This window comes from Mus caroli, chromosome 18 (assembly GCF_900094665.2).
Source record: "Mus caroli chromosome 18, CAROLI_EIJ_v1.1, whole genome shotgun sequence".
NCBI lineage: Eukaryota > Metazoa > Chordata > Mammalia > Rodentia > Muridae > Mus > Mus caroli.
In genome coordinates this window covers 64,758,785-64,769,176 of record NC_034587.1, presented here as the reverse complement: position 1 = coordinate 64,769,176, position 10,392 = coordinate 64,758,785, and the positions used below count along the sequence as shown (strand labels likewise).

The 10,392-nt window shown below is 42.9% G+C and overlaps 1 protein-coding gene across 11 annotated transcripts in view; it reads right to left on the bottom strand.

The window, feature by feature from the left end:
- Window positions 1-10,392, bottom strand: part of Ldlrad4 (low density lipoprotein receptor class A domain containing 4) — a 318,866-nt gene that overhangs the window by 205,999 nt on the left and 102,475 nt on the right. The window lies entirely within an intron of this gene.

The following is a 10,392-nucleotide window of genomic DNA, read 5'->3' as shown; positions in this document are numbered from 1 at the left end:
AAAAAAAAAAAAAAACAAGAAAGCAGAAGGAACCATCTAAGGGAGCCTGGGTTAGTAAGAAAGAGTACAGGGGTGAAGATTTATCAAACGCCACAATGAACGCCTACATAAAGATGTGTGGATAAAAGGAGAAGTCGCTGGCCATGGGAGTGCGCACCTATAATGCCAACACCTGAGAGCCTGAAGCAGGGAAATTTGCATGAGTTTGAGGCCATCCTGGTCTATGCAGTAAGCTCCAGGCCAACTGGGGCTACACCGTGAGACTGTCTCAAAAAAAGAGAGGGGGGATGGATTTGATTTCACATATAGTCACCAGATAAACGTGATTATCTCCATCAGATCTGATTTCTCAAACTTCTCAAATGTCTCAAAATATAAGAGCAAAGTTCTCACGTTTGAGGGTCAAACTGGTAGTCGGAAATGGATGAGATGTGTAACAGTCTAACAAATGTCTATAAATATCTACACATTACCAAAGAAGAATGGGACTTTTCATGAACCGCTTTTACAGAATTGGGGAAACCCTGAGATTTTTATTAATAAATAAATATACAAGGCTAGAGAGTTGGCTTGGTGGCTCACAGTGTCTACTTACAGAGAACCTAGTTTTGGTTCCCAGTCCCCACCCTAGGTAGATTCCAACTGCCTGTAATGCCAAGTCCAGGAATTCAGTTCCTTCCTCTGACCACCATGCATTCACACAGACACAAACATACATAAGAATAAATGTTAAATTTTTATAAATAATTAATTCAAGCATTCCTAAAGTCTCTATTCTAAACAGAAATGCATATAGCAGTGTCAGTGTCTTGACTAAAGGTATCAAGTTAATAAAAAAAAAAAAAAAATTCCTTATTTCCACCTGAGCCATTGAATGGTTCAAAATTATGCAATATGTAAGTGTACAGTTCAAAACCAAGTTACTATTTTACTAAATACACTTTGTACTTTATTCAAAGAGTATAGCATATAAATCTTTGAAATTAAATTATACGCAAAGATTTAGAGTATAGATTATTGGATGTCATAATCTTACTTGAAAATATAATATTCTGATTCTAAGTGAGCAAAAGGGGGAATTATTTAATTAATTTAATTATTTAATTATCTACACACAATCAAAAGGAGCCAAGCATTTCTACACAGCCCTATAACCGAAGGCATAGTCTGTGATATGCATTTTCATTCTACTGATGCAACACTATGCCTTTAGATGTTTCTATGTGTATATATAGTATCCTACATAAGCTTTGCTCTAAAGATGCGAATGAATACTGAGATCCAGTTGAGCTTTCAGGCTCTTTGGAAGCACAGTACCACAACTGCTTTGATGAGTCATTAAATCAAAGCAAAGGATTCATACATTCACTTAAAACATGCACACATAGGAGCATGCGCACTCCTGCGTGCGCGCGCACACACACACACACACACACACACACACAGAGAGAGGAGTGTGTTCAACAGCTATGATAGAATAGGCCAAAGAAATATGAGCTGGCTGTTAAGTGTTCCATTAAAAATAGTAAAAATAATTAGGGATAAATGCAGAGACATGCTTATACCCAGAACCACTAAAATCTGTTAGTCTGTGAGACCCAAGCCAGAAAATCAGTTGTCAGTATTTACTGCCTCCATGTGTTTACTTTCTGTTTACACAAAAAGGCAATTGGAGAGTCAGCAAACTGTCTACAGAGGGCCAGATGGTAAACAGCTTTGTACACAGCTATGGAGTCTCTGCCCCTTACTTCAGAACCCTGTCGTGACAGGATCAGAGAAGCCCCACAAGCAACACATAAACAAACTAGTGCAGCCATGTATGTCACAGTAGGACCTCACTGATAGACATAGGCATTGGCCATTATGTGAACCACGAGCCATCACCTGTCAACAAAAATATATATGCAACTTATTTTCAAGGAAATGTCTTATTCAGCTTGGATTCCACAGCTTCAGGGTAAGGACAGAAAAGACTTGCCAAGTCGAACTCCATTTCTGCTTTTCACTTAGCCCTGAACCCACAACACCCCAAAATACTCTAACATTTCAAGTACTTACATGCCAGCTCAGCACAGCTGCTACTAATTAGCATACAATCGTTATTTTTCATATGTTTATATTCTTCATCTTTTTCTTGCACATAGTGTTCCCTTCGGTTCACTCTAACAGTTGTGAGGGCAAGAGTTTAAGTTGCATTTTACCCATAAGGTTTAGCTCAGTGTTCAGCAGAAAGATAAATACAATAAAGATGCTTGTCTTAGATTTCTACAGCTGTGAAAAACTCCATGACCAAGAGCAACAAGGGGAATGAGGGTTTTCTTCATCTTAATTGTCCAGGTTACAATGTATCACTTGTATGAAGTCAAAACAGGAACTTAAGCGGGGGCAGGAACCTGAGAGCAAGAAGACCACGGAGATCGCTGGCTTGCTGCTGTGGCTTGCTTAGCCTCTTGGGGCTTGCTCAGGAGTAGCACCACCCACACAGGGCTGGGCCCTCCCATAACAATCATTAACATAGGAAAATCTATTTGACACTAAAAACCTGATGCTATTGCATCCAGAGGGGTGCCTATCACAGAAAGTCTCAAGGATTTTCTAATCGGAATGTACACACATACACACCCCACTGCATCTGTCTCTGGAGAACGTTGTTTGAAAAGGCAACAATGAGCCAGGCAGTGGTGGCACATGCCTTTAATCCTAGCACTTGGGAGGCAGAGGCAGGCAGATTTCGGAGTTCAAGACCAGCCTGGTCTACAGAGTGAGTTCCAGGACAGCCAGGGCTATACAGAGAAACCCTGTCTCGAAAAACAAAAAACAAAACAAAACAAAACAAAAAAACAAAACAAAAAAAGACAACAATGATCACTGTGGAAAAGAATGAAAATACATATTTACTTGATATGTATTAAAGCTCTTTTATGTTAGTTATATTTCTTCTTTGGGAGACAACATTTATATGATCCCATATATGTAGACTGGAGACGAGCCTCCTAAAGTTCAGCATTTCCTATGTTCACTCATTTAAAGCCTTCTGACAATGAGGTCATACCTAGCACGATGGTACCCCAGGGTTACTTTAGACACCTCTAATATTGGTAGACAGAAGGTTAAGTGTCCAGTTACATTACTGTTCCACTTGAATGAAGAGTTCTGCTGGTAATATTTCAATTAGAATGTTACTCGTTTTCAAATGAGAGTGGTTATCTTTATAAAGACCTCAGGCACCCGTGAGAGTCGCAGGCAGCATTTACTTGGTGACAGTCCTGCACCTGACACTACATAGTTTATAAGGGACATGAGGACAACCAGCACTGCTATTGTCAGCTGTCCAAACAGCGCCTGAAAGCCAAGGTCGTAAACCAAATGCAATCCAAAGACAATACTGTAGTTATAAAGTGAAGCTGTCCTCCGACACTCCTCTAACATGCCACATAGCAGCTTTGGCTCTAGAGAGCAAGCTCTTCAGGGTGCAGGCATAACTGAAGCACACACATGCACTTAAAAATCCATCATGTCCATTTCTACCTTCATTTTCCTCTGGTATAGTCCTAAAAGATGTCCATCTTATACAGGAACTTGCAGCTTGCCCAGAGACCCTCTCCCCCACCCGTGGTCTCTGTTCTTACTGTTAGCCTTCGCTGCTGGCTGGCATTTCATGATGGTCCTGATAACTACAGCATATGCTTAGAGATATGATGAACTGGGCTCTCGTTGAGAAAGAGAGAAAGAGAGAGAGAGAGAGAGAGAGAGAGAGAGAGAGAGAGAGAAATGGTTTTTCCAATTAAGCTCTGCTCTGAGGACATGAAAACTCTAGTGGTCCCTTCCTTCTCCTGCAATCCTGTTTGTGATACAAATACTTATTCAGGTACAATTTATGATGCCTGTCATTTTTGTGTTCCCCCTTCTCGATTTTATTAAATTGTCACCTGTCCTCTCCTTGTACCCTCTGGTTTTCTACAAGTCTTGTTGAATTTGTCTTAAAAATGTGTTTCTATTGCTATCAAGTCCCAGCTTGGAGTACCTGTATATGTACATAAACCTGGAGACAGAGTGAGCCGCAGCCCCATTGGCACAGGAATTTCAAATCAAACAGCAGCAGCGGCTGGCCCTGTGATTCCTCAAATCACACCTGGGCCATGATGTAAGGTCTCTCTCGCCACAACGAATCCTAAAACTCCATATACAGTGTCTGTGTCTGCTGGGAGTGCAAAAGACCTTGAACAATGAGGTCACTGTCACACTGAACCAGTACAGTTTCATAGAAATCCTGAGCCCCATACTAATTCGGAGGTGTAGAGCCATCAGCGCCAAAAACAAAACAAAACCAGGAATACTGGAGGTTATCAGACTAGAATAACTTCAAACATTCTTACAGAAACCACACAGCACTCAATCACTTGTAACTGGTGTGAAGGCACAGAAAGCTCAAAAAAATATTCTCTCTGTGTCTCTGTCTCCATCTCCGTCTCCATCTCTCTCTCTCCCTCCTACTCTTTCTCTGGGACAGGGTCTCACACTATGTAGTTTTGCAGGTCTGAAACTCACTATAGAAAGCAGGCTGGCCTCGACTCATGCTGATCCCCCTGCCTCTGCTTCCTGAGTGTTGGGGTTAAAGAAGTACACACCACTGCACCCCACCCCATCTATATGTGTCTGTCCGTCTGTCCCTCTCTCTTATTAACACCTCTCCTCACACGCTGTTCCAAAGACAAGTCTTTACCACACAGAATTCAGTGGGTACAGATGCAAATCTTCAGGTTCCTGTTATATTGTCCTGGTCAAGCCTCGCTACCTTTAGTCAACAGCTACTGGAGGAAATCATAGCAGACCTGCTGCAAACCCGCTCAGATCAGCTGGGGACAGGCCCTACCAATAGAGGTACACTGTGCAGCTTCTGTACCAAGAGAGGCCCTTGTGGAAACACACACCTCATTCTTTCTCCGTTCTCTTCTCAGTTCAGAGTGAGAGCATCTGGCAAGGATGAAGACGGACGATGATGGCATCTAGACCTCCCAAAAGATGACATCACCCAACCTGATGAAAGAATCCACAGCAGAGGCCCCAAAGGCTGACGCCCTAATCTCTTAGCAAATGGAACAAGACAATATGACACAGCGCCAAGGTGAAATTGGCTATCCCATTGAGAGCACTGTACTTAAAGCCATGCAACCAACAGCCAAAGTAATATGCAACAAGAATTCGGCATAAGTTTTGTGTATACACACACACACACACACACTTTTCCCTAAGCTCAACATTTTTATCATATGAGAAGTTATATCTGAAAAAGATTGGCATCCTATTTGTAATACAAATATACTGTATATATTTAAATGACTTTTAATATACACATCATACACTTGCATTTCAGAAGCATGCCTGGAGTACACAACCCAGAAAAGCCTTGCAGGCACACCCAGAGCCTTCCCAGTGAGCCTGAGTTCTTTCAGCGGATGTTATGTCCTCAGAACATCTGGTGTGTACTTCTAACAACCCAAGCCATTCATGCAGAGAGCACGGGATACGGCACATTTGATAAGTGCCGATCTTAAATTCTTCATTAAAAGTTAGATTTTTTTTAAAATTTATATCCACAAGTCTTTTGCCTGCATGTATGTCTGTGCACTGTGTGTATGCCCCTGCCCAGGGAAGCCAGAAGAGGGCGTCAGATCCTCCTGCAACTGGAGTTATGTATGGGTGCTTGTAAGCTACCACTTGGTACTTGAGATCAAACCCAGGCACCCTGGGATAGCAACCAGTGCTCTTAAACACTGAGCCATCTCTGCTGAGATTTTCAGATTCAGTTTCTATCCACCTCCTGTCCTTTTCTGAGGAAAGAGGATATTTTGCAGAGGTCAATGGAGGTGAAGGCCAGAAAGGTGAGGCAGAGAATTACCAGAGGGAACATCATTTCCCTGGAGCCAGGACCAGTGCAGGCACCTGCACAGCACAGCACCTCCTCCTGGCACTGTGAAGTAGCATGTGCCAGTCCTGTTACCCAGTTTGCACGCAGTCTAAGACTAGTGTGAGACGCCCGGGTTCCCCGTCTTCTGTCTCTCTTTTTAGAATGGATAGTGAACACTTGTCTTAAGTCACATGATCTCAGCAAATGCTTTAGATGGCTAGAACATTTAAAGGCAGAAAGTGAAAAATCCGCATTGTTACCTCTATCTCCGTCCACCACTATTTGTACTTATTATGCGTGATCTGGACAGGTCATGACCTAAAAGAATACAAGGACCTTTGGTCATACTGACTTCTCAGTGCCGACACCTGTAGTGAACGGATGCACAGGAGTCACACAAGACATAGAACTTCAACAGCAAAACCTAAGCAGGACCAACTGATAAACATTGCCAACTTTCCTGGCTTGGTTAGAATCATATGTGTAACTCATGTATTCATCTCTCAGGATCCACAATTAGACGACAACCCATCTGATACCGTACAGAAGCATCCTATTCTCAGTATGACTCTGAAATAAACCTGTCTCCAAAATGGCTCAAGATGTGGTAACAAGAGCTAATAGGGCATCTGAAACCTTATCCTGGATGAAGGAAGTCTGGCAGAGATCTTAGGCACCCAAGCCTGTACATCACTCAAACAGACCTGCCCTTTAAGACGCGCCATCATTCGAACTTTAACATCTATTCATTCTACAACTCACCCAGAGCTCACATCCTCCGTGTTCCATCAGAAGTTGAAGATGTCATACACTTGTGTAATTTCAAAAGCCAAAGACTGAAATAAATCCAATCAGTTCTCATTTCTACCTTGGCCAGGTGCCTCGAGGCTGCAAGAAATCTCTGAAACACACATGCCAAGACTGGCATTGTCTGAGGACTAAGCCAGCTCGAGGAACTGGTATCCTCTGAAAACCAGTCAGGGACATTGTTTCTGATCAGGTACCAACATTTAAATCATTATCCTCCTTACTAGATTAATCAATATATGTTCACAATCATGTTGATCTGTCCTTTAAAAAATAATGTAAACCCTCTCCTTGTTGATAGAAATGACATGGAACAGCTGAGAATTGGAGTTAGCAGTTAGCCATAAAGCCTGGCTCTATGCTAGCTTTAACAGTTGTATAAACGGGAAAGCCATTACCTGACGGGCAACCTTCCTTTTTCTTGGACAATTCCATCTCCCTATCTTACTATTACAGAGTTCTATTTATCCTTGAGCTTCCTATTGTGGCTAAAAGGTGACATTCACCCCCAAAAGTCTCATGCACCTAAAAATTTAGTCCACAGCTTAAGGCACTGTTTCGCCGGTTGTGGACATCAGGAAGGTGGCATCTAGCTGGGGGAGGTAGTGAGTCACTGAGAGGTGCTCTTAGGAAACGCCCTCAGCCCAATTTTGGCTTTACTTCTGTTTCCTGACCCACTGACATGGAATGGATCATCCTCCTAGCAGCACTACCACAGGGTACCAAATATTCTATCATGCCTGCATTACCACAATCGACTGCACCCATTCAAACCATGAAGAGAAATAAATGGACATGCTGCCTTTCAGGGAGTCTGTCATGGTGACCAAAACAACACTGGAAATTGGTGCCAAGAAGTGACTGTTGTGACAACCATGACCATATGGCTCGTAGGCCACTGAAACCAGTTGGTGGAAGAATCTGAAAGCGTACAAAACCACAGATAGAGAAGCTCTAGAATGCTGTGAGTTTAATGAGCAGTTCTGCTGGGAATTCAGACCATAATTTCAAAAAAATGTGGACAGCGAAGGCCCAGCTCACAGAGTTCTAGAAACAGATCTCAACTGGGAGATAGAACTACAGTGGAGGTCATTCACGCTACATTTGGGCAAAGTACCCGGAGGTGTTCTGTCTGTGCCTTGGGAATCTGAGGGAGAATTCAAGAGAAAGGCATGAATTTGTTGCATGGAGGTAATTTCAAAGCAGCATCCCTTGCCGCATGCAACGTGGTTATTACTCACTGTCTTTAGCGAGACTTACAGTGAGAAAGTAAGACAAGGAACAGATGGATCGAGAAAGCTCAGAGTCTTTGGAGGAACAGAGCATGAGCTTAGCCTGTATTGCAGTACAGCAGGTGTGACCAAAGTAGGCGTGGCTCTCAAGAGATGGGCACAGTTAAGGAGATGCTGTTCAGTTTACACTGGGACAACAGGAATGGTATCTTCAGCAAGACCTCACCCATAAAAGGCTCCAGGATTATACACATTCACTTGAAATGTAACACCTGAAAAAAAATAGTGTTTGGATGGAGTGTTTCTCTGTGGAGTTCCCCCAATAGCCACCTAGGGCAATGGTCTCCCCAGTTCAGCCACACAGACACCTGGCTGCTGTAGCTATGGTCCAGGGAACCAGCCTACACCTGGAGCTGGCAGTGTAGCTTGGTGCCATCCCCTACATACTTATAGCTTTATAAACATGCAGAGTCCGAGGTTACAGGGTTAAGGTGGGAGGAAGCTGCTAATGGGAGCCAACATGCAACAGAGTCATGTGTCCTGCATAGCACTCTTGAGTAGACTGCACATGATACTATGAAGGTTCCACATGTACTGTAATAGAGACCTCAGGATGCTGGAAACACACATGCAAGGAGTGCCGGGTGCCTACTGGGAACAATGCAGGCACGGAGTGAGGCCAGTCCAGTAGAAGGCCCAAGTATGGTTTAGTTCGACAGCTGTATACATCTAGCTCTCCAGACCAGTGGAGCCCAGATGCTGCTGCTAAAATCACCAGTTGCCTGACACAGAGCTGCGGTGCTTAATGTCTGTCCTAAGGTTTCAGTCTTTTTGGTCCGATGATTCATTTCCATCCTCCTGATCCTCTCTTTTGGAATGGCAATGTGCACCCTGCAGAGTTGCACACCCTGTAGTCTTGCATATCCTTCATAAACACAAACTCATAAATCATTAAGACAACGCAAGTCAAAGCTGTAACGAGACAATAGTTCACATACAATAGAACGTCTGTTAGCAAGGAAAGAAATCCAAAGAGAAATCTAACGAGGAGTTGAATAGATATGTCCTTAGGCATGTTTGTAGCAGTATTAATAGTGACCTAAAAGTGGAACTAACTCAAATGTTCATCAATACATGGGTGAATGATAAACCAGGAAATATAAAATAGAATATTGTTCAGTTAACTTAAAAAGAAAGGAATTTTGATTCGCGCTACACTATGAATGAAGATTAAAGACATTACCCTAACTAAAATAAGGCCATCACTAAAGAATAAATAAGGCATAATTCTGCTTATAATGTAACTGAAGTAGGAGAGTCCAAAGGCAGATAGTAGAGTGGTGCCTTCCAGGAGCCTGGTCTCAGGACTTGGTGTTTGACAGGTATAGAGTTTCAGTGGGCAAACAAGGAAGAGTGTGAAGAAGGTTATACAAAGAGCTGTATCATATCTGGAAGCATTTTGTTTGTTTCTACATATACACACAGGTTACCACCAAAACCAAAAGCAAAAACTTAGCAGTGATTATGCTGTCCTGACACTGTGTGTATCTAAGTGGTAGAGTATTCATTTATTCTATCAACTGTTCTATTGCTGTGACCAAACACCATGGTCAAAGCCACTCACAGAAAGAAGTGTTTGTTTGGCCTTATGGTCCAGGGAGGAGGTAAGAGCCCATCACTACCTCATAGGAGAAGTACGGGATCCTAAAAGAGCAAGCTGAGGGTTCATGTCACATGAAGCAGAGTCACCTAAGTAGAGACGAGCCTGGGGCTTGGAAATCTCAAGGTCTACCCCACTCCTAGTGACAGACATTCTTCCTTCAGCAAGACCACACCTCCTATACTGCCCAAAGAGTGCCACCAACTGGGGACCAAGTAGTCAAATGCCAAAGACTTGGGGAGAGGGGAGGGCATCTAATCAAACTGCCATACCAAGAACGAGGGAGGAGGCTCTGGGCTTGGGCCTTATTATCAGACAAAAAATAAAAAGACTGTTTCCAGAAGTAAGTGGTTTTGTGGTTGGTTGTAAATTGCTTATGGTCTAACTTTTAAAAGTTCTTCAAAACATTTTATTATCATTACAATAAAGAAAGAAACACCCTTTTAAATTGTTCCTTCAAAAACAACAATACCAACAACAGCAACAAGAGTAGCAGCAACAACAATAGTTATTACTGAAGAGTAAAAAAATAAAATAATGACTGCCCTGAGAACATGGGCCCCGGCCCCCGGCCAGATGGCCTAATTCCCCGGAACTTTTGGGAAAAANAACCACAAAATGTTTCAATGTCCCAGGTACCTTGAAGTAAATATCCGCCCCTAGACTTCCCCTATTTCCTCTCCAATCCTCCCCCTAGGTTCTGGTTTTTGCTGGAAAATAGGGTTGGGGTCAGACTCCTCTACCCCTGCGTGGTGTATGGGTCTCGACCTCAGCATGCTGGTTTG